Consider the following 20,249-nt stretch of genomic DNA (forward strand, 5'->3'; position numbering starts at 1 on the left):
CTGGGGAGGGAACCGGGGGGGGGAGGGCGAATCGGAGCCCCGAGGATGGCTCCGGGACGCGGCGAGTCCCGCTCCCTCCGGGGTTGTGCGGGGACGTGCTGGGTTTGTGGCGGTTTCTTAGGACCGGGCTCTGTCGCCTCGAAACGGGCGCTGAAATGCGTCTCCTTACTTAGCAGGAGTGGTTCTTTCCCTCCATCCAGACTCCAAAGCTACTCGTTGGAGTGACAAAAACAAAGCTTTTGCTCCTCTCCAGTGCTTAAATGTGCTCGGGCTCCCAGCTGAAAAGGAGCTGGGTACCTTGGTTGCTGGAAGATTAAATCTGCAGCCCGTGGACTTTTAAAAGGTACTGCTCCGGTGCTTAAACAACTCGGAGTGGGGAAATATTTGGTTCCCAGCACTAAATTTCCGACGTGGTCAATCTGGAGCAATTCTACCAGAAAATCACGGCTTCCTGCCATGCTGCAGGTTGCAGTTGACTCGTTGCTGCGACTCTCCGGAGCATCGATGGAGGGTGAATTCAGCCTGCGGAGAGAAGTCGGCTTATCTGTACAGTCTCTGGCAGAGTCGGACTGACAGTTGATATACATAACTGTTACACACAAACACTAGGAAGCAGTATACTTGGCACCATACGCTACAGTAAAATGTGAAAGAAACGGAGCTACAGTTTAAAACTTAGTACAGTGAGATAAACTGCAGACGTTGATCTTGGCAAATAGCCTGAATGCGATTTTTTTAAGCTTGTTATAAATCTTTCTGGTTTTGTAGGGGTAGGAGGATATACTGCAAGTGTTTCGGAAGCAGGTTGGGGGTTAGTTTTATTTGCGTCTTACTGGCAGCTTCCATTCAGTCGCGAAAAGACCAGGGGTAGACCTAGAGGCCAGTCCTGTTAACCGTAGTGCATAGGGTAGAGAATTACTGTAGCCTTGCCAATTCCTGTTGATTCAGGGATGTGCCTGCATGCAGCAGTCGGCAGGGGCAAGGCCTTCTGAGGGGTGTTCAACAATTGTTTAGAGTCTTGTCTGATAACCAAGTTTAATGTTTAATCATCCTACAAAAATCCATCGATGTGCTGAACAAATAATATAGTTGCCGCAGATGCTTAAAAATATACTAATATATAGCTACTCAGATCTCTTCGTTTTGTTCAAGTTTATAAATGATCAGAGAGAAATTTTTAATTAACTTTGAAAGTATTCCAGAAAAACTCCTTTCATCTTTTGTCAGCTTTTCAGATTGTGAATAATTTGGCAGTATTTGTAAAGCACTTTGCAGTTATTACTTATGAAGTACTAAGCTAGGTATGGGTACTTTGAGAAACTGTTAGAGAATAATAAGATCTTGCTTTAGTAGGACACTAAAAATAATACACTCATACCAATTATGCCTCTTAAGCATAAGATCTTTTTTTAAGTGCTTACAGTGTTTATAGAAAATAGCGCTGTGTTTTATTGTGTATATGGGCAACAAAAGTCCCTGTTACTTCCTGTATCAGCATACCTAGAGAAAATACTTGTTTGGGCAGCTATTGAGTTGGCAGATGTGGGAAAATTAGTGCTTCTAATAGTTAAAGGGAGTTTCTTCAAAAATCATCTAGTTAGATGTGCAGGTATATCTTGTATTCAATTCCAAGCAAGAGCAAGTGCTTTTATGGAATTGAATTTTAATATGGAAGTAGAGGTGTTCTTTGACCATTTATAGATCAGCATCTCGTAAGAACCACACAGAATATGAGATTAAACATTGTCTTTACTGTTAGAAAACCATGTGATATTCTAAAAGTAAAGATGACTATACAGAAATTAGATTTCTGGAGATATTTTTTTGAAAGCAAGATTGGAAGTGACTGAACTTCAAATTGGCCCTCAACGGACAGTGTAGAACCTTGCCTCAGATAACAAACTCAAGATTTCCTGGGATCTTCTAGTTGAGCTGTAATCTTATTTGAGTCTGTCTTCTCTGTAAGAAGGACATGAACAGCTGTGTTTGTGATGGCAACTCCTGTTAAAAAGTCTGTGTACTGCTAAATGTATAAATGAATTTGTCTCTGGATTTGAGTGTTCAGAGAAGTTTGAGTAATGTCAGGGAAGATTTTTTTTTGGTTTTGGTTGGTTGTTTTTCCCCTCTCTGATGATTCCCTTTGTATTAAGGGGAGCAATACATTTTCAGTTTACAGTAAGAAGTATGGCTGAAACATCAGTAACAGATGGAAGTTTAGGCTTGAGTGGGCTTTTTCTTCAGTGGATACTTGCAAAGTAAAGTGAGTGGGACTTGACCAGAGAAAATGAAGTGAAAAAAAAAAAAAAAAAAAAAAAAAAAAAGTGTTTTTTGTTATCTACATTTTTGATTCAGAATGTGTTGCTTCTGCCTGAAAATCAGAAATTGATATAATGTAGCTTCTGACACTGATGATCGGCTTCTACAATGCAGCAAAAAGGAATATATTCAATGTGAAATTTATGGCACTGCTGTGGTGTTTTTGATCAACTCTGCTGACTGGAATATGATTGCTTTAATGGCCAAGGATGACAGTAATTTAATGCCATGATAGTATGGGGAAGCGATGATCATAAATTGGATCAGAAATGGGAATTGGATTAAGTGAAAGATAAAATTAATTTAAACACTTGGGCGAGAACAGTTGAATATTATCAGGAAAAACTAGACAAACATAAATATAATCCGCTATAATTATGCTCACCTACAGTAACTGTTGTCTCATTTTAATTCCTTTTATTGTAAAGAAATTATCCTTCCTATTTCTCATCCATCTAGGACTTTCATATGGCCACCTGCTATATGAGCACACTTGCCTGTGTGTTGTCTCCTCTGAGAACTTCAATTACTTCAGAAATGACTGCGTCGGGGAGAGGAATCTCATGTTGGAATTTTTGTATCTCGCTTCTTTGGAGACAGAACAGTGCTAAGATGCTGAAAATTACAGAGGTTTTTTTCCTAATAAATTATTAAATTTTAGAAACTGCATTTTAAATTTTGTATTTATTTTTTCCCCACAAAAATTACTAACTGGTTTTGGTGGCATATCCCCCAATTTCTTGAATTATCTAACAGTTATATTTAGTAGTGAAAGACATAGGATACTTGCCATAGCAATTTCTAAATCTTCACTTTTTTTTGGTTCCATCTTAGATGGTCTTTTTACCACTTCTGAGATGATATGAGGTCTGATGTTGCTTCTGGCATTCTATATGCTTATAATTTGCAAGAGTATGTACTTGTAGATGGAATGCTTTTATTTTACAGGTGCTTACTAACTTGATTTCAGAGGGATTTTTGAAATCTTACTATCAAATTCTGATTACTGAAAATGAGTAAAGAGCAGATACTTTTCACAGTGTTTTTTAAACATTTTAAAAAATTATTAATTTTTTTAAATGTTGGCTCGTGGGTGGGATTTACCTCTGATTGAATTTTGGGCTTTAAACAGTTAGAACCTTCAGTTTGAGAAACAGCATAATTAGGAGAGAATTATTTGAGGGGCATTCTTGTTGAGTCTGCGAAGAAATTCTGGGGTCCAGAGGCAACTCTGGGAGGTAGTTTCAAGAGAAGAAAATGAAGCAATGGTGTTGGAGTTTGGCTGTTTAATCTGAGAGTTTTGAAAGTCCTGGTTCAGGGTGTCCCCATGTGGACCAGCCCCCCTGAATCTGAATCTGCCTGACCTTTATAGGAAGGGAAATATCTTAATGTAGGCCAGAAAGGAGGTGCAGGTGCTAGCCTGTCCTAGGCCACAGTCTTTGTGATTTCCAGCATGTATGGAGGAACTTTGTGCTATTGATTGCTGAGTAACCTGGCCAAGAGTGGGACTGGAAAAATGTTTTGTCAAGATTTTACCAGATTTGTATTTTAGTTGCACTTTTAATAAGGGAGAAGCTTGGACATATCTAAGATTTGACACTGAAGTCCCTTACCAGGCTTTCTGTGGACCAGCAGTGTTTGACTTTCTTGGGAAGAAGTTTTACATGCATGAGGTAGCTGAATTAGGATACCTTTTGTGGTCCATGCTGCCAGTGGACAGCTAAATCAATCAAAGGGCAGATACCCTGTGGGAACCGGGATAGTACTGATGGGTCTTTATACACCTATGTACATTGCTAACTCTTCAAAATATGTGTATGTTGGCTTGATAAACAAAAGGTGTCATTTCAAAAAAATGACATCCAGGAGTGAATGCTGTTCAAATTCCATTCACATTCATGCCAGTTTGAAGTTATTGACTTTGATACCAGCAGAGATTTTTTTTGTGATGAGAAAGCAGCAGGATATGTAAACAGTTATGAGTAAAATAAATCAGAGGCTTCAGAACATCAATAATGCTTGAGAATGTATGATTTTTCTGTTAGGTGACTGCTCTGAACAATTATGTAAATTGAAAATATGTTCTGCCAAAATTTATGTAGCAATATGCTGCAACAATTTAGAAGAACTTTAATTGAAGAGAATGAGCTTTATAGGGGGATAAATATTGTAAATATTTTGATTCATCAGTACTTAAAGGTTATGGTTGCTCTGAAGAGTCTTTTTCTGCAGCCATCTGTCTTTATTTTTCCTGACAAGATTGATATGTATAGTGGTGGGTTTTGACAGTATAGAAGAAGTGGTGCTGCAGCCTAATTTACCGATGTTTTTCCTGAATGATGTGATTACTTAGGATGTATCTTAAAAATGTGTATGTGTATTTTTTCCCTGGGTAGTCTAAACTTTAACATCTTCAATTTTTCTAACCCCTTGTGCCTCCAGAATAGCTTTTCATTCAACTCCTTCAGTAAGAATACCGTGGAAAAAAAATTCTTAGCATTACTAGATTGGATAACGGGGCTTTTATTTTGAAGGTATTATATCTAAGAGTGATTGAGGTCTATTTCTGCAGTGTTGATAAGACCTGATTTCTGTCCTGTATGTGGTTGGTTGGATTTTTTTTTTTTTTTTAATGATTGGTTAAGTGAAAACAGCATTGCTTAGATTAATAAAAAATTTTGAAGTGAACATGAGCAAGCTTATGGCCTTATTATGTCTGAAACATTTTCCATCAGGTTTCACTTCAGGTTAAATAGAGTAAAAGGGCTACTGCCCTTTATAACCTAAACTAGGACTCTACGTGGCTTATCAAGACAGAACAGTTAAAAACCTGTGGTTATAGAAATGTCACCAGGATATGTGGAATGTACTCTTTCCAGGTTTATTTTTTAATTTTCTAAAACTAGTATTAACATTTTTCCCAACAGCTACATTTATAAGAACAGAGTGTCTTTAATATTTTTTTCTTGATCTAATACAGATTTTTAAATGATGTCTTTAAAGCAATAATATACTACCAAAATGTGGTTCTCCCTTTGAGGGGATACATCTTTTGTGTCTGTGTTATACTTGGTTTTGAAAGCCCCCTTTCAGTCAGTGACCTTTATTTTAGTTGCATAAAACAAAAAGAACTGAGGTGATGCTTTCAGAACAGAACTAGGACTTTGACTTAAGCAAACTGTGGAGATCAAAATAGACATCTCAAAAGCTAAAGGCTGAAGTGTGGAACTTCTTTTGTGGGGATAACAGCAGCTGTTTTGTGAGTTTGGTATATTTCTTAGCTGATTTTTTTTTTTTTTTTCCTTTTTCCCTTTTTCTCCTTTAGTAGAAAACCCAGGCAAACAAACAGGAGAGGAACAGAACTCCTTTCTGGCAGGGTCTTAGTGCATGAGGAGTGCAGAGTGCACTGGAGAGTGTGCCATAACCCTGCTGTGCTGAATTTATCCTCAGTGAGGTTGCATTAAAATACACTCTGCATCTCTTGTAGTCTGTGGTGACTTCTGCATACAGATGCAACTGCTGTATTTGCTTTTTGGGAAAGTGCATAGGAAATTGAATGGTGCTGTACAGCTATGAAATCGCATGTGTTTACTTTTCGTGTGTGTTCTCCATCCTCCAAATAGAATCACAGAAGTGCAAAAACATAGGAATTGCTGAAATGTAAATAAGAGGACTGGATGTGCTTTGCTTGCTTTCTTAGGGAGGATAACTATGAATGGAGGTGGAACAAAAGTAAGAATTCAGCTTTACAGAGAGCAAGTCAAGCTCCAAAATGTTTTTGTAGCCAGGGCTGGCTGCCTAATGCATGAAGTTCTCTTCCAGTACTGGTGTGACTGGACCTTCGAATATATACTCAGTTTGAAGCATGCCATTTGATTTTTTATTTTATTAGGATTGTTCAGTTTCTTTAAGACCTTTTAATCAAGTCCATTGTGTTAGATGCTTTATGGAGTCAGATACCATACTTAAGGTCTTTAGATACAAATGACAGAAGAGACTTAGTGAAGATGAGAGCAAGTCATGTACAAAACTAGTGTAGTTTATACTTATTACAGCTGTTCACGTTTCCACAGGGTTCCAAATCTGACATAGTGCAACTCTAAACTACCTTAAAGGGAGGAAAGCTATTAGGCCATTTGTATTGGCTGTCTTTACTAATTAAAAGTACCCCTTGCACTATGGACTTGCATTGATTTTTAGTGGTGTTGCTGGATAAGCAAAGAAAATTAAGGCTTTAATAACTAAGTCTTGTCAATTGTAATTTGTGGCAGTTTAAGACCTAAATACCTTCAGCTTTCCGCCTCCTTTTGGTCATGTAGCAGAACTGGTGAAGTAGACCATGTGCCTGTCTCACCTGGTTGTAGGCACTGTCATGGGATGTCAGTTTGGATTTGTACCATAATGCCAGTGGGATGGTGGCAATGCAAGTGTTGCCTGTGCTCTGGGATGGTCATAGAGTATGTAGGGGAACGGGAGTGGAATCATCTTCAGTGACATTGCACATTATGTTTCAGTGCATTACACGTTACATTTTTGTGTTTTGTCCTGTCACTGGTCAGTGCACTGTGAGTATTGAAAATTGTTGGAAACCCAGGGAATGAATTTTCATAGGCTGTATCTTTAGTTTCTGACTTATTTATTCTTTGTCCCAGGTAGTGAGAGAGATTGCTATGTGATCACCAAGTAGTCCACAGCAAACCAGACCAAGCCTTGAATACTTAAAAGGAGGAGGGGGGAAAAAAAACCCCCAAAAGTGGCAGTATAGCTGTGATGATACAAAGATATGAGAGAGGTGAAGGGTGGGGTTTTGCTATTTGTTTGTGGGGTTTTGTTGTAGGTTTTGGTTGTTTTTTGTTTTCTGAGCCCATTGATACAGTCTGTGGGAAGGAGGAATAAAGGACAAGGATTCCAACCAGAAGTGTTTCTTTTGCTTAGACCTGAAGAGGGCACAGAAGTTTAAACACTTGTCTGTTTCTTTTGTAATTCTATTTCTGATCCTATTTAGAGATTAAAGATTAAAAATTATTTAAGATCTTCTTTTTAGGCTTATTTTTCCTTGAAACAGAGCCTTTTCTCCAAATAAGGAAAGGTTGTGTCTCAGACTAAGGAGGGTGGGGAAAGGTTGAAGAAAATCTTGAGCTGTAAATTCAGAATCTTCTATTTAAAGAAAAAAAAAAGTGAAATTTATTTTCCATCTGTTTATCTGTATGATAAACACATTTCAAAGCTGTCAGAAGAAACAGGGTTTATTAGAACATCAATCTAATGGACTTATGATCCCTTATGCACCTTGTCTGGATAAATGGATGACAACTGGATAAAAGCTGTTGATCACTCTCCTTGCTTTTCTATCATGGTTTGATACAAGGTGTTCTGCAGCAATTTTGGCTTGAGGTACTTGTGATCCCTCTGCTCTCCTGCTGCAGCTTACTGCTCTTGTGTTTTGCTGGGATCACTGTTTGTGGAGATGTACTGTAGACTGGGTCACCAGCATGCCTCTTAAAGCTTTAAGAAAAACAAATCAAAACCAAAAAACCAAAACCCTGTAAAAACTAAAAAGCAACCCCACAGAAGTCTATACACTCTTAAACCAGGTGAGGGAAGAGAAGGAAGTACAGAAGCCAGTGCTGCTGCTGAACTTGTACCCATTCTATCTGGAAAGAAGAGCAACCAGTTGCTTTGCCCTGTAATGAATATATGCAGAATAGAGAAAGGCACGTTGAGGGCAAGTACTTAGTTTTTCTTTCATATATTAGGGGATAAAAGGTGTTAAATTAGTGTTTTTATTTACCAGATTCTTGCACTGAATTGGGAGTAAGCAAATGTTTTTATTGCAGCTTGCCATAAACAAACAGAAGGGTGTTTGGAAATCCTGACCAGCTTTTGTGTAGGAGAGAGCAATCATAACAAACTGGTTCTGTGAGAAACTGAAAACAAATAAAAGATGAGCTGCTATTCATGGTTTACAAAAGCAGAAGTGATTGTGCACAAAAGAAGCAAATTATTTTCAAATACTGAAAACCATTGTTTGCAAACCTGGACAAATTTCAGTAACATTTAATGTTTTCCATTTTTTCACTCTTTAGAAGATCTCAGGAAACCAAAGGCAATGATTTTAACCAACTCTGGCCTCAGAGAAGGGTGAAAATCATCTCCAGCTATGGCACTCAGTACTGTTAGAAGTTTTCTGAATCTCCCCGAGGTATTTCCAAGAACATTTCCTACCTATTTCTGAGTGTTACAATCTTGCAGTCACAATGTTGCAGTTAGCTAAAGCAAAGAATCCTTTGTCCTAACAAAACTTTTCATACAAGGAAAGCTCTTATTTTAGTACTTAAATTAATAACTTCAATGTAGTAAGTAGTAATTTTCCTTAATATTTTCTGGTTTTGGCACATTTCAGTCTAACAGTACTGTACAAAGTGAAAGGTAGGCAATACTCAGATGGGCAGAGTATTTCCAGTTGTGTAGCTGAAGGATGGATGGATGTATGGATGATGGCTGGTTTTTTTTTTTTTTTAAAGTAGCAGTTGTCAAATTACACCAAATACCAAAATCAATATTCTATTTTTTACTTTATACTGATACTTAGTTTTTGTGACTGAGTAATGTCCAAGTATCTTAATAGCTCATAACTCCCATTGACTTTTTTGCAATTTTTGTGTTTTTCATGTAACCACACCTGTACCCCAAAGAAAGTCTGTAGCCTTAAAAGATAAAGGTAGACTCAGACTAGAAATGGGGCTGATGAAGTGTTGATACAAATAATACTTAAAGCTACATCTTTTTCTTAGTTATTCTCTATGTGGAGCAGAAACCTGTCTTAAGTAATCTTGGGATCTTCACAGAGAATCTTTTGGTTGTAAGGTTCCACTGGAATCAAGTAGACTGGAAAACTGTAACCACAGATCAAATGTTTTTGTGACTGTGATGGTAGGAAAAAGAAATAAAATGCTTTACAGAAGGGACAAAACCTTCCATATAAACATATCATTAGAACATACAAGTTGACTCTGCTGTGTAGAGGTATCCACTTAGCCCTGAACAAAGTAGCAAAGCCTATAGGAGCAGTGTTGGTACAGTTTTTTGTGTGGGTAACATGTTGAGAAACTATCTGGATGTTTCTGCAAGCCTCTGCATTGGGCTGTGATGATTGCAGGTGAGGTGGTGATGCTTTAGGAATTGCAGATTGGTAAATTCCAATTCAGATTCAGAATTTTTATTCTCTGTCTGTGAGAAATGGAGTTCAAAGACCACAGCTTATGTAATTATAAATTGGGAAAATACTTGTGTCTCAGTAGTATTGACGTGTCAGATTTCAAGTCATCTCTGAGGAGGTTTGTATTGCCAGTAGCGCTGACTGAAGAAATTTTGTAAATACTTAAGATCCGCTAGCTTTTAGTTCTAGTTAGTCTGTAGTTTGTGCTCTTTCTCTCCTGGAAGAGGGTGGGAAGAACCTTTGTTTGGTTATCTCAGAATCAGTATAAATGCAGAGGTGGAAGTTTGCATTTGTTTTTCAAATATAACCAAAAGTTGCATGAAAGCATGCTGCCAATCTAGTCAGTGGTGATGCAACTGCTTCTGTCTGGTCACTGACTGGCGACGTTGTCAGATCTAAGAGTTAGCAAGGTAGAGAGAAATCTTTCAAACCTATTTTTACTTTATTTATTTGAGAACAAATGTCTTCTGATTAGTTCGAGGTGACTGTAGTGTTGCCAGGTAAATGAATGAACCTGGCCAAAGCTAGAAGTCAGCCCTTTGTTTGGTTATAGTGTCTAGGGTCATCTGGATGCAGTCCTCTACTTCTTGGCTGCATTCAGTATCTTACTGTCCAAAGATGGAAAAGAAGCAGTGAGTCTGTGCTTAGAGTGCTGGATCATGTACAATACAACTGTTCAGTTCATTGGCAAGGTGAGGAGCAGTCTGTCTCCTGCAAAATCCTCTGACTAAAGTCCAGATTTTTGTGTGTGCCATTTGGTAAAGAGAGAGATCAAATACCATTTAATTATCCTCTTAGTCCTTGGATCTATCTGCAGTATCCTTAGGCTTAGTCACTGGAGGGGATGGGTGGGCACATCAGGCCATTTTTATGCCAGTCAGCACCTTTTGGGCCAGTGTGTCTCAGATCAAGACTTTGTTATATCATTCAGTGGCGTTTAATTTTAGCATTGTCAGCCTCAAGCATTCAAATACTGGAAGTCAGTTTCCAGACATTGGTAAGTAAATAAAATCAGACACTTTCCATTACAAGTCATAAGTCTGGAGTTAGGTTATGTTTTCAGGCTTCTCTCAGCAACCTTCACACCTGTAAACTTCATTCTTTGTTTGAAATGAAAGTTTCAGGTGCAGTTTGATTCCAGGAGATACATTTGGTGACAGGGAAGGAAACCATTGTGGCTGCTTTATTTTAGCTTTTCCTTACCTTAAAATGTGTTTATTTTCTCATCACTGCTTACTTTTGCAATAAAACTTTTCTCTAGTTGCTGAGAGTGAGTTAGCATTTTCCTTCCTAAATCAGTCTGTGTCAAATTTTGATTTAGAAGGTGATGTTGTCCCATTGATTCTTTTTAGTGGTGATGCTGTCCCATTGATTCTTCTAGAGATGCACTAGCACTGATATATTTAACCAAATGGAGAGGCAACATATATAGCTTCCATGTGGGTTAGAGGCTGGGAATCTGAACTAATGAAAAAGTAGTTGCAGTAAAAGAAAGACTTAAGTGTTGTGATACAGTACAGAAGTCAGAGTAATATAGTAAAATACAGTAATTCAGACTCCTAAGCAAGATAACTTTATTAAAGCATATGAAGAGTCTAGCATAAAATAGTACTGGTTTGTTGGACATAAGCAGTTTAGTTTGGTCATTATTCCTTTATGAAGTGAATTGTCCCTTTTATGTCAGCAAACATTGCTTTTGCTTGTTGAAAAGTTCATAGCAGCTGGAATCAAATGCTTTACACTCAAACAAGAATGATTATTAAGAAGGTAATCTCAGATCCTGCTGACACCAGAAATATTTAATGTGTTTTAAATAATTATAAATGCTAATGTGAGATCTTGTAGATAAAGTGCACAGTTAAGGCAATTAACAGCATAAGATGTAGTCAAATGAGTTGTTTGATGTAAATTCTTTTCCATTACCAAACAACCCCCAAATCAGCCAACATCTAAGAGAAAAAAACCTGTGAAAATGCATGTCTGCCAACTCTGTGCTCTGAACTGCTAAAAAGATTGTGAGTCTTTCAAATTTAGCCAGACCTTTGAATTCTCCAAGGACTTCAATAACAGTTTTAGTGGTGAAGGAACTGTTTTGTCCTTAAATCTGTCCATGGAGAAAAGATTTTGGGGAAGAAATCTCTTCAGGGCTCTCTTGTAGTTTTTTTGGAGGTACCATATCCAGGAAAACCTTCACTGTTTTCTGGGATATGATAATAACAATAATAGGCCACTGTTGTCCTGTTTGTAATTCATGGTTTCCTTTCTTTTTGAATTCCGTCTCTGCTTGGCAGTGTGATTTTGATAGAGATGTCCAGCATGGCCTCTAGGATTCCTGTCTAGAAGCATACCCACAGGAAGATGCAACCGCAGACTAAGTTGGCTTTACTTTCCACACCATTGATTTGGTGCTGAGTGAAGCACATCTTCTCCAGGGACTGCACCTATTCTCACTTTGCCCAGCTGTGGCTTGTTGCCTGAATGCCTTTTCTAGTTCCTCACATCCAAAACCAGACCTGTTCCATGCTGAAATCCTAGGTATCTGGGAGAAGTTTAATAAATTACCTCTCACTGTGTAAGGAGATCCCTTCCTTTTATTGCAACAAGATCATTAAAATATGAGTGGTTGATTATTTAAAGATTTAATTTCTTCTTTCATCACTAGTGGGAATGCTTTACACTTATGTACCCTTGGAGAACTGTTTACCAATAGCTAGGCATTTCATAATTTGCCTAGCTGCATCTGTAGGAGTGATCTAACATTAATATTTCACTATTTCTTTTTCAAACATGCATCAGCTTTTCTACTAATAAGCTATGAAACACTGTAATAAAAAGATTCATAGAAATGTAGGCTGTTAAACTATGAATTTAGTTTAATTGTCATTGAAGACCTTGACCAAATTATTGATGAATTTTAAAATAACAAGGTTTGACCTAAAGTAAATAGTAGGATATTATATGTTTTATGTAAGTTAATGGATATTCAGATTTTTAAAATTCAGAATATTCATTTTTGCTCTGGCTTTCCCAGACATCATACTTAGCAGAATTGTCTTCTGAGAAAGCTTCTTAGTGTGGCTTAATTCTGAAATATTCTAATTTATTCCATTTACTTTTGACTCTTGGAAGCATTGTATTTAAAAGCAAATTTTTTTTTTTGGTGATTTTTGGGCATTTATGCAAGGTGCTTTTATTGCTTTGAAGTTCTTTTGAGTGATGAATATTTATCAGAAAACTTTTTTAATATATCCTCACTGAAACTTAAGTTACATAAAATAAATTCCTTTGGTTTTGGCAGGAGTCATTCAGGGCTTACTCACTGAAACATGGATGTCTAGTACCATTTGAGATACTGATCCAGAAGAGACTGGATGTCCTATGTGTCCTATGCTATATCTCTCATCTCCCTAGAGAGATGTCTTAGTTACAGAAGGGTCTCTGAAATGACAGTAAATTTCTTTATATTGTCAACTGAATTTGAGTCTTAATTGAGCTTAATTGGGGAAAAAAAAATCAGTGCATGTGTGTATTGCTTACAAAGCATTATTTTATTAAGTGAAATAATCATCAAACTTCATATAAATGGCAGTTGCATGAGACTTGCTAATGAGTTTTCCTATCCTTGAAAAGAAAAAGTACTTATGACAAAATAAGTTTTTTAGTGTTACAGCATGTTTGCTTTGGATTGGTATTAATTCTAGCTAGGGGTTCAAAGGATTCTTAGGCTGTTTCAATAAACAGAAAGACTGCAACTCATGAATGTGATGCATCAGGACATTTAAAGAGAGATGTGGAAGCATGTGCATTTGCTGTGGTTTTGATAGAATTTTTTCTTTTTGCCCCTTCTGTTTCCTTTTAAGAGAGAAAATCTCTTGAAGATTGGAATGTAGAATATATAGGACATATTGGGGTAATATGCTCTTGAATGCATACAGTATATTCAGTCTTCTCAACTGTACCGTAGAGAATCAAAGCACAGAACTGTCTAGGTTGGAAGGGACCTTGTGCGGTCATTTGGTCAGACCCCCTATTCAAACAGGGTTGGCTAGAGCAGGTTTTTCAGGACTCTGTCCAGAGGTGTTTTGAATATCTCCAAAAATGGAGATTCTTCAACTTCTCTGGGCAATCTTTTCTGGTGTTTAACCATCCTCATAGCAAAATATACTTTCTTGTTCTCAGATGGAATATCATGTGTGTTAATTTGTGCCCATTAAGTTATAGAGAAAGCAGTGTTTTAAATTGAATTACAAGTAGCTATTTGTAGCATTTAGTGATTTTTTTTTTTTTTTTTAACAAGGTAATGATTGTCCTTATAATTTGTAAAAGTATGTGTTATTTTAGAAACAAGTGCTCTTAGAGTCTTTTAAATTATTTTTTTATTATTGTCATGTATACAGATGTTGTCTTGGCAAAAGCTAAGCTCCAGTTGTGTACAAGGAATTATGCTTGGCACTGTTTAGCTTTCTCAAATGTCCCAGGCTTCTAGCGTTTGGCATGCAATTCACAAACTTCAGTTAGGCATTTAGGACTGTCTCCACAAATCATCTTGTGTTTAGTTCTAGGAGAGGTATTCACAAACCCTAGAGACTTGCTGAGCTTCCCAGTTTAGTGTCTGGGTAGTGATAGATTCTTAAGAACAAAGAATCTCAACAAGCTGCAAGTTGTTTGCATGGATATAGAAGGAAGAATAGGATGTCAGTTTAGCTGATAGAAAAAAATCAAAGGTACATGTGTTTAAAATTCCTCACTCTTCTGAAAATAAGCATTTAACCATAGCCTGAGAAAGTCTTTCACAGGCACCTACATCCACAGTGCCTTTATGAATTTCAGCAGCAAGTTGTTTCACAAAATAAGAGGTTTTTTTGTTTCTTTTCAAATTAACTTCTCATTAGGTTTTTTTTTTGGGGGGTGGGGTGGTGGTGGTGTTTTTGTTTTTTTAAATAATCTAAGAAATGCTGATGCAGCACTTGCCTAATAATGGATCTGAGTTCAGTTGTTCTTGCTGTGATGGGTATTCACAGCTGTTCCTCTCACCTCCTATGAAGAGTAAAATAACTATCAGATGAAAGGCAGACTAGGTATGCATGGGATTATTCCTAATTCCTTCCTGCTGTTGTAGTTTATTGTCCCACTAAGAATCCTTCTGACCCAAAGGGAAGTGCACAGTGAGTAAGAATAGGTATCCATAACCCAGGGATGAAGGTGGTGTCCTGGGAATAGGGATACCTGGTGTTTTGAAAACAGGGCTGCAATATAAGTTTCATGTACAGGCTGATGCACAGTATTATGGAAATGGGAGATTTGAGTGTACTTTTTCTTTTCTGGTCAGGTTAAAAGCAGAGCTGATAGAAAATGCAGCTGTTCAGGGTTCTCCAGTTATCTCTGCACTCACTGAGTGCTTTTCAGCAATAACCTCGGCTCAGTAATGGAAATGTGTAGAAGTGACATCAGATGATGCAGTTTCTGGTCTGTCTTCTGACTGCCAAATGCGTCAACAGCTAATGCTAGTCAGATCTGACTTGTGAATTTATACAAGTTTTAACAAAAAATCCATCAAACCACCCAGTTTGTGTTGAAATCTGTATCTAACCAAAGGATTTCAAGTATTAATTCTCAGATAGTCTCTGAAAAAGAGTAGAGCACACTGAAATCTGATGTTGTTTTTCTAGTCACCTAATTGATAATTTGAGTGATCTTCTACTTTAGTACAAGGTATTATCTTAAAGCATGTTGTCAAAAACATGACTCTCACTATGCTTCATATGCATCATCAAAATGAGTCTTTTTAGACTATATTTCCTGTCACTTCCCTTCCCTAGCTGCTATGTCCTTTCTGCTCCAAGAGGAATTTTTTATTTGCTGGATTGACATTGGGTATTAGTGACAGTGGTCTGTATCAGAACATTTTCTAGGTAGCTGGTCTGGAATGCAGAATAAAGTCTGTGTTAGAAATGGTACATATGTTGTGCAGAGGATGAGAGAAAACAAGAAATCTCCTGTTTCAATAAAATATACTAGTATGAAGTCTAAATGTCTTGTGCAAAGCCTAAATAAAAGCTCTGGATGAATCCTTGGAGGAAAAGAATCCACTAATTCTACCACCGAGTTGGACAGAGCATCCAGCTGTTTTCCTGTATAAGAGGTCAGGTGTCCTGATGTTTTCCTTTGTGTTCCCAGCAGACCTGTGAACTACAGCTTCCCCTGGCAGTGAGTGGGAATTGTACCATTCCCAACCATCTTAATGCTTCAGAAGTTCATGCCATAGCAGGTTGTACTCACAGGGAGTAGGGAGAACACCACAATTAGTTGCCCTAGTACATCTGTCCCTTGATATCCTTCCTGAGTTGAGAGCAATTTTCCTTCTGTTGGTATGGGAATAGTTTTTTGTCTTGGTTAAATTGGTTTTGTTTCCTTTGTGCATTTACAACTTTGTACAGCCATGTGTATATAGCAAAGCTTCTGCAGATTTTTGGGTGCAAAAAAATCCCTCTGACTGTTTTCATGCTACTTTCCTCATCTCAGATCAGGCTTATCTGTGTTCTTTTCTAGCTTAGCAAGTTAAGGTTATAGAGGTAGAAGGGACTGCATAAACGATGTTACAGGCAGTGAATGTAAGAAATACTGGTCTACAGTAATTATAGCGTCCATAATGGAAATTATTTTTTTTCTGCGTAGATGCTTTTTTGCTCTGCAGAAGGTAGGGTGAAGGACTGGAAGAAACCCTCTATCATGAGGATATCAAGTGAGGGGTTGTAGCTAGGGAAACCAGTGTCCTTCCAGAATGACATAGGTTTAATGCTTTGTTAATCTGTAACCATGGTGTTTACAGTGCTTCTGAATGAAACTTTTGGATGGTTTCATGAAAGCATGGAATAAAAAGAATACAGGTCAGGTATGCTAAGTGCCCTAGAGAAAGGGGGTCAAAAAGAGTGACTGTTGCATATGTAGGGGTGCAAGTTCTAAAGTTCAGATTTTGAATGCCCTGGATCACAGTTTGTGAGACAGTAACTGCTATGCAATGAAACAAAGACATTGACTCAACACTCAGAATCCAATATAATTATTAAGCAGGTATTCTTTATTGGTCACCCTGGGGATTCTCCACAATAAGGGCTCACAGAATCACAGAAGCCTCTAGGTTGAAAAAGACCTTGAAGATCATCCAGGCCAACCATTAACCTAAAAACTGACAGTTCCCAACTACACCATATCCCTCAGCACTACATCAACCCAACTCTTAAACACCTCCAGGGATGGGGACTCCACCACCTCCCTGGGCAGCCCATTCCAACGCCCTAACCATCCGTTCTGGAAATAAATGCTTCCTGACATCTAGTCTAAACCTTCCCTGGCGCAACTTCAGGCCATTCCCTCTTGTCCTATTGCTTGTTACTTGGTTAAAGAAACTCATCCCCAGCTCTCTGCAACCTCCTTTCAGGGAGCTGTAGAGGGTGATGAGGTCTCCCCTCAGCCTCCTCTTCTCCAGACTAAACACCCCCAGTTCCCTCAGCCACTCCTCATACGACCTGTGCTCCAGACCCTGCACCAGCTTCATTGCCCTTCTCTGGACACGCTCGAGTCATTCAATGTCCTTTTTGTAGTGAGGGGCCCAAAACTGAACACAAGAATTGAGGTGCGGCCTCACCAGTGCCGAGGACAGGGGTAAGATCCCTTCCCTGTCCCTGCTGGCCATGCTACTGCTGACACAAGCCAGGATGCCATTGGCCTTCTTGGCCCCCTGGGCACACTGCTGGCTCCTGTTCATCTGGCTGTCCATCAACACCCCCAGGTCCCTCTCTGACTGGCAGCTCTCCAGCCACTCCTCCCCCAGCCTGTAGCGCTGCTGGGGGTTGTTGTGGCCCAAGGACAGCCCCCGGCATTTGGCCTTATTGAAACTCCTCCAGTTGGCCTCAGCCCATGGCTCCAGCCTGTCCAGGTCTCTCTGCAGAGCCTCCCTACCCTCGAGCAGATCAACACTCCCACCCAACCTGGTGTCATCTGCAAACTGACTGAGGGTGCACTCGATTTCCTCGTCTAGATCATCAATAAAGATGTTAAGCAGGAGTGTCCCCAAAGCCGAGTCCTGGGGGACACCTCACGTGAGCAGCCACCAAGCAGATTTAACTCCATTCGCCACAACTCTAGGGAGACGGTTAAAGAGTCCTTGGGAAGTAAAAACCAGAAGCAAAACTTTGAAAGAAACAAAGTAAAGCACAAACAAAGCTTTCATGCATCACAGTTTAGTCTTAATCAGTGATTGTCAGAAATTCATTTGCTTGAGCCCTTTCAGCAGCAAGCAGTATTGAAGATGACTTATATTATACCTCTTCAATCTGTCTTCTCTCTGATTAGACCTTACAGCTTTCTTCTTAAAGACAAGCATAGAATTACAACATACAGGAGCATCTTTACAATTACTGCTGCATGTTTAACTGTGACAGTGTCAGTATGATCATGTATGTATGATTCATGCTGGGAGAGTCTTCTCCAAAATCTCCCAGCTGTCTCTTTTTCCTAGAAAGAAACGAAGTTTGGTGTGGGTCCATCCTGTATATCCTGTCAGATTATGTCTTTCTGAAATACTATCATATTTTGAAAATGTAGTAGTAAGTAGTAATAATCGGGATAGTTGACTACAAGGTGGAGGAGAGAAACTTTTGGAGGAGAACTGTCTGCCACTTACTGTTGGAGGGTAATTAAATAACTTCCCATCACAGAAGAGATGGTATGCGATTAGTGTGTGGGGTAGATGGAAGGTGGTCATCCCTTCCTTGGGGTAGCTGATCATCCTGGAAGAACTTCCACCTGGAAGATGAGCTGGCAGGACAAGAGAAGTGCAGCAAGGAGCTGAGAACTTTCAGTGCAAGTAACAATACTGTAAGAGACCACTGAGAGGAGCATGGAGCTGATGTCCATCAGGGTCTTTAACTGAAAGAGGATATTCCCAAAAAGCAGAGATGACTGTGCAGACTTTACTGCTTATGGTTTTTGTGGTTGCGGTGTTTAATAAAACTGGGAGGTGGGCAGCCCTCTCCATTCTCTCCCCCTACTTCTCACCCACAAGCAATGGCCAGACATACATTTGTCCATAAGTCTTATTTATTGTGGTCATTCAATTAGTTTGGATTTTATTTTTCAAACTAGAACTCTTTAATGTTTTAATCAAATGACACTTTTCAGTATAGAAGTGTTTTAATCACTCTGAGTTTGTTGTAAGGAAGAGGTCTAGATTAGGTAGATCTACTTCAGAACTCTAGCTAAATTTAGGTCCTCTCACTTCTACTTAAACTTGTAAGTCAATTAGAAGTGAATAGTATGAAAATCTACATGTGAAAATTCCTTTTATACTTACAGCAGCTTGCAGCTCAACAATAATACAGGCATCACTAATACAAGAGTTTATGCTGGAATAGCATTAACCAGGCTGATAGAAGTTTTGATATAATTTCAGTGTGGAAAAAGGACCCTAGGGGTGTATGTATGTCTTCCTAATATTATTACCCCTCATTGATTTTATTTCTAATACAAGCATAAGTCATATGAAAATTTCATTTCTTTAAAATCAAACATTCACATGTTAGGAAGTGTTGGAGTTTGAAATACCTATGCCTTTTCTTGTAGTAAGATCATCATAGGCAACCTCAGTTTGGGCATTGGATCACTTACCTTTGCACTTTTTCTAGCATTCTTAGCTTCATGGGCATGTAACTTTTTAAAAGGTAAAGTATAGAAAAAAATCTTGAAGAGCTGTACTGACTGCATGGAACAGCATCATAATTGGAACTACTAGCACTGAGCTCTGCTGCCTGAGTAAACTGTCAGGTATTATTCATTATAATCCAGCACAGCAGAAAATGAAGGCAGGTGTTCTGTAGATAATTCTCCTCAAAAACATGTGAAACATGGAATGTACTTCAACAGACATTGATTCTTTTGGTGACTTTCTTCCAAATCTGATATTTTTTTGTCATGTGCAGGTTTAGTTCAGGATCTTCCCTGCCCTTGGCTCTTTGTCTTTCTTTTGTGCATTCCCAGTCTTCACTCTGGAACTGAGCATTCAGCCTTCTTGCCTAGCAACTAGAATTATTCCCAACTGACCTCTGGTTTCTCTTCCTGTGATTGTGCTGTAGAAAAATCCATACTTTCTCCTCTATTTTACCCAGATACCAATCTGATTTTATTGTTGTGTAATATTTCACTCTTTCCCCTCCTCCTTTGCAAAAGAGGTAAACCAAGAAACAACTGTTGCTGTCTTACCTGGTCTTCCTCTTGGCCTTGTCCAAATCTGTTTCATTATGAAGATCCCTGCCCAATTTGTTTAAAGCTGCTAGAAATCTTTTGATGCTGCCTTCTCTTCTCAAAAAGGTGTTTGCAAATATCTTTGTTTTCTTAAATTGAAGAGTGGAGAAGTAGTTGGTAAACTAGTTATGTTGCAACAGGCTAGAGGGCAACTCCTGTTCCTCCAGAGAAGAATTCTGGACTTCAGTGTTTGATTTAAATGGCAGATTATTTTTTCGGTAAAAACAAAAAAGAGTTGAGAACCCAGAGGCCCTGTAACAAAGGAAGATTCTGAATGCCCTATTCTGTCCTTAACTTGACATTTTAAGTTTGTACAAAGCATGTTTTAAATTAGCAGCATATATGTTAACGAAGGATCTCTTTTGGTTTTTTTACTACTCAAAAATTAGTGGTCTACATCTCCCCCCCCCCCCAA

General features: G+C 38.5%; 1 protein-coding gene across 4 annotated transcripts in view; it reads left to right on the forward strand.

Moving 5' to 3' along the window:
* The first annotated feature begins 2,765 nt into the window (after positions 1-2,765).
* KLHL32 (kelch like family member 32) overlaps positions 2,766-20,249 on the forward strand; it is a 125,642-nt gene continuing 108,158 nt past the window's right edge. For 3 of the 4 annotated variants that reach the window (XR_003397966.1, XM_026844359.1, XM_026844361.1), the window contains exon 1: positions 8,402-8,518. The gene's annotated coding sequence lies outside the window, so the exon portion shown is untranslated. Of the gene's footprint in view, positions 2,894-8,401; positions 8,519-20,249 lie in introns of those variants that run through there. The other variant, XM_026844360.1, reaches the window with a different exon arrangement.

This window comes from Athene cunicularia, assembly GCF_003259725.1.
Source record: "Athene cunicularia isolate RWA chromosome 3 unlocalized genomic scaffold, athCun1 chr3_part1, whole genome shotgun sequence".
Classification (NCBI taxonomy): domain Eukaryota; kingdom Metazoa; phylum Chordata; class Aves; order Strigiformes; family Strigidae; genus Athene; species Athene cunicularia.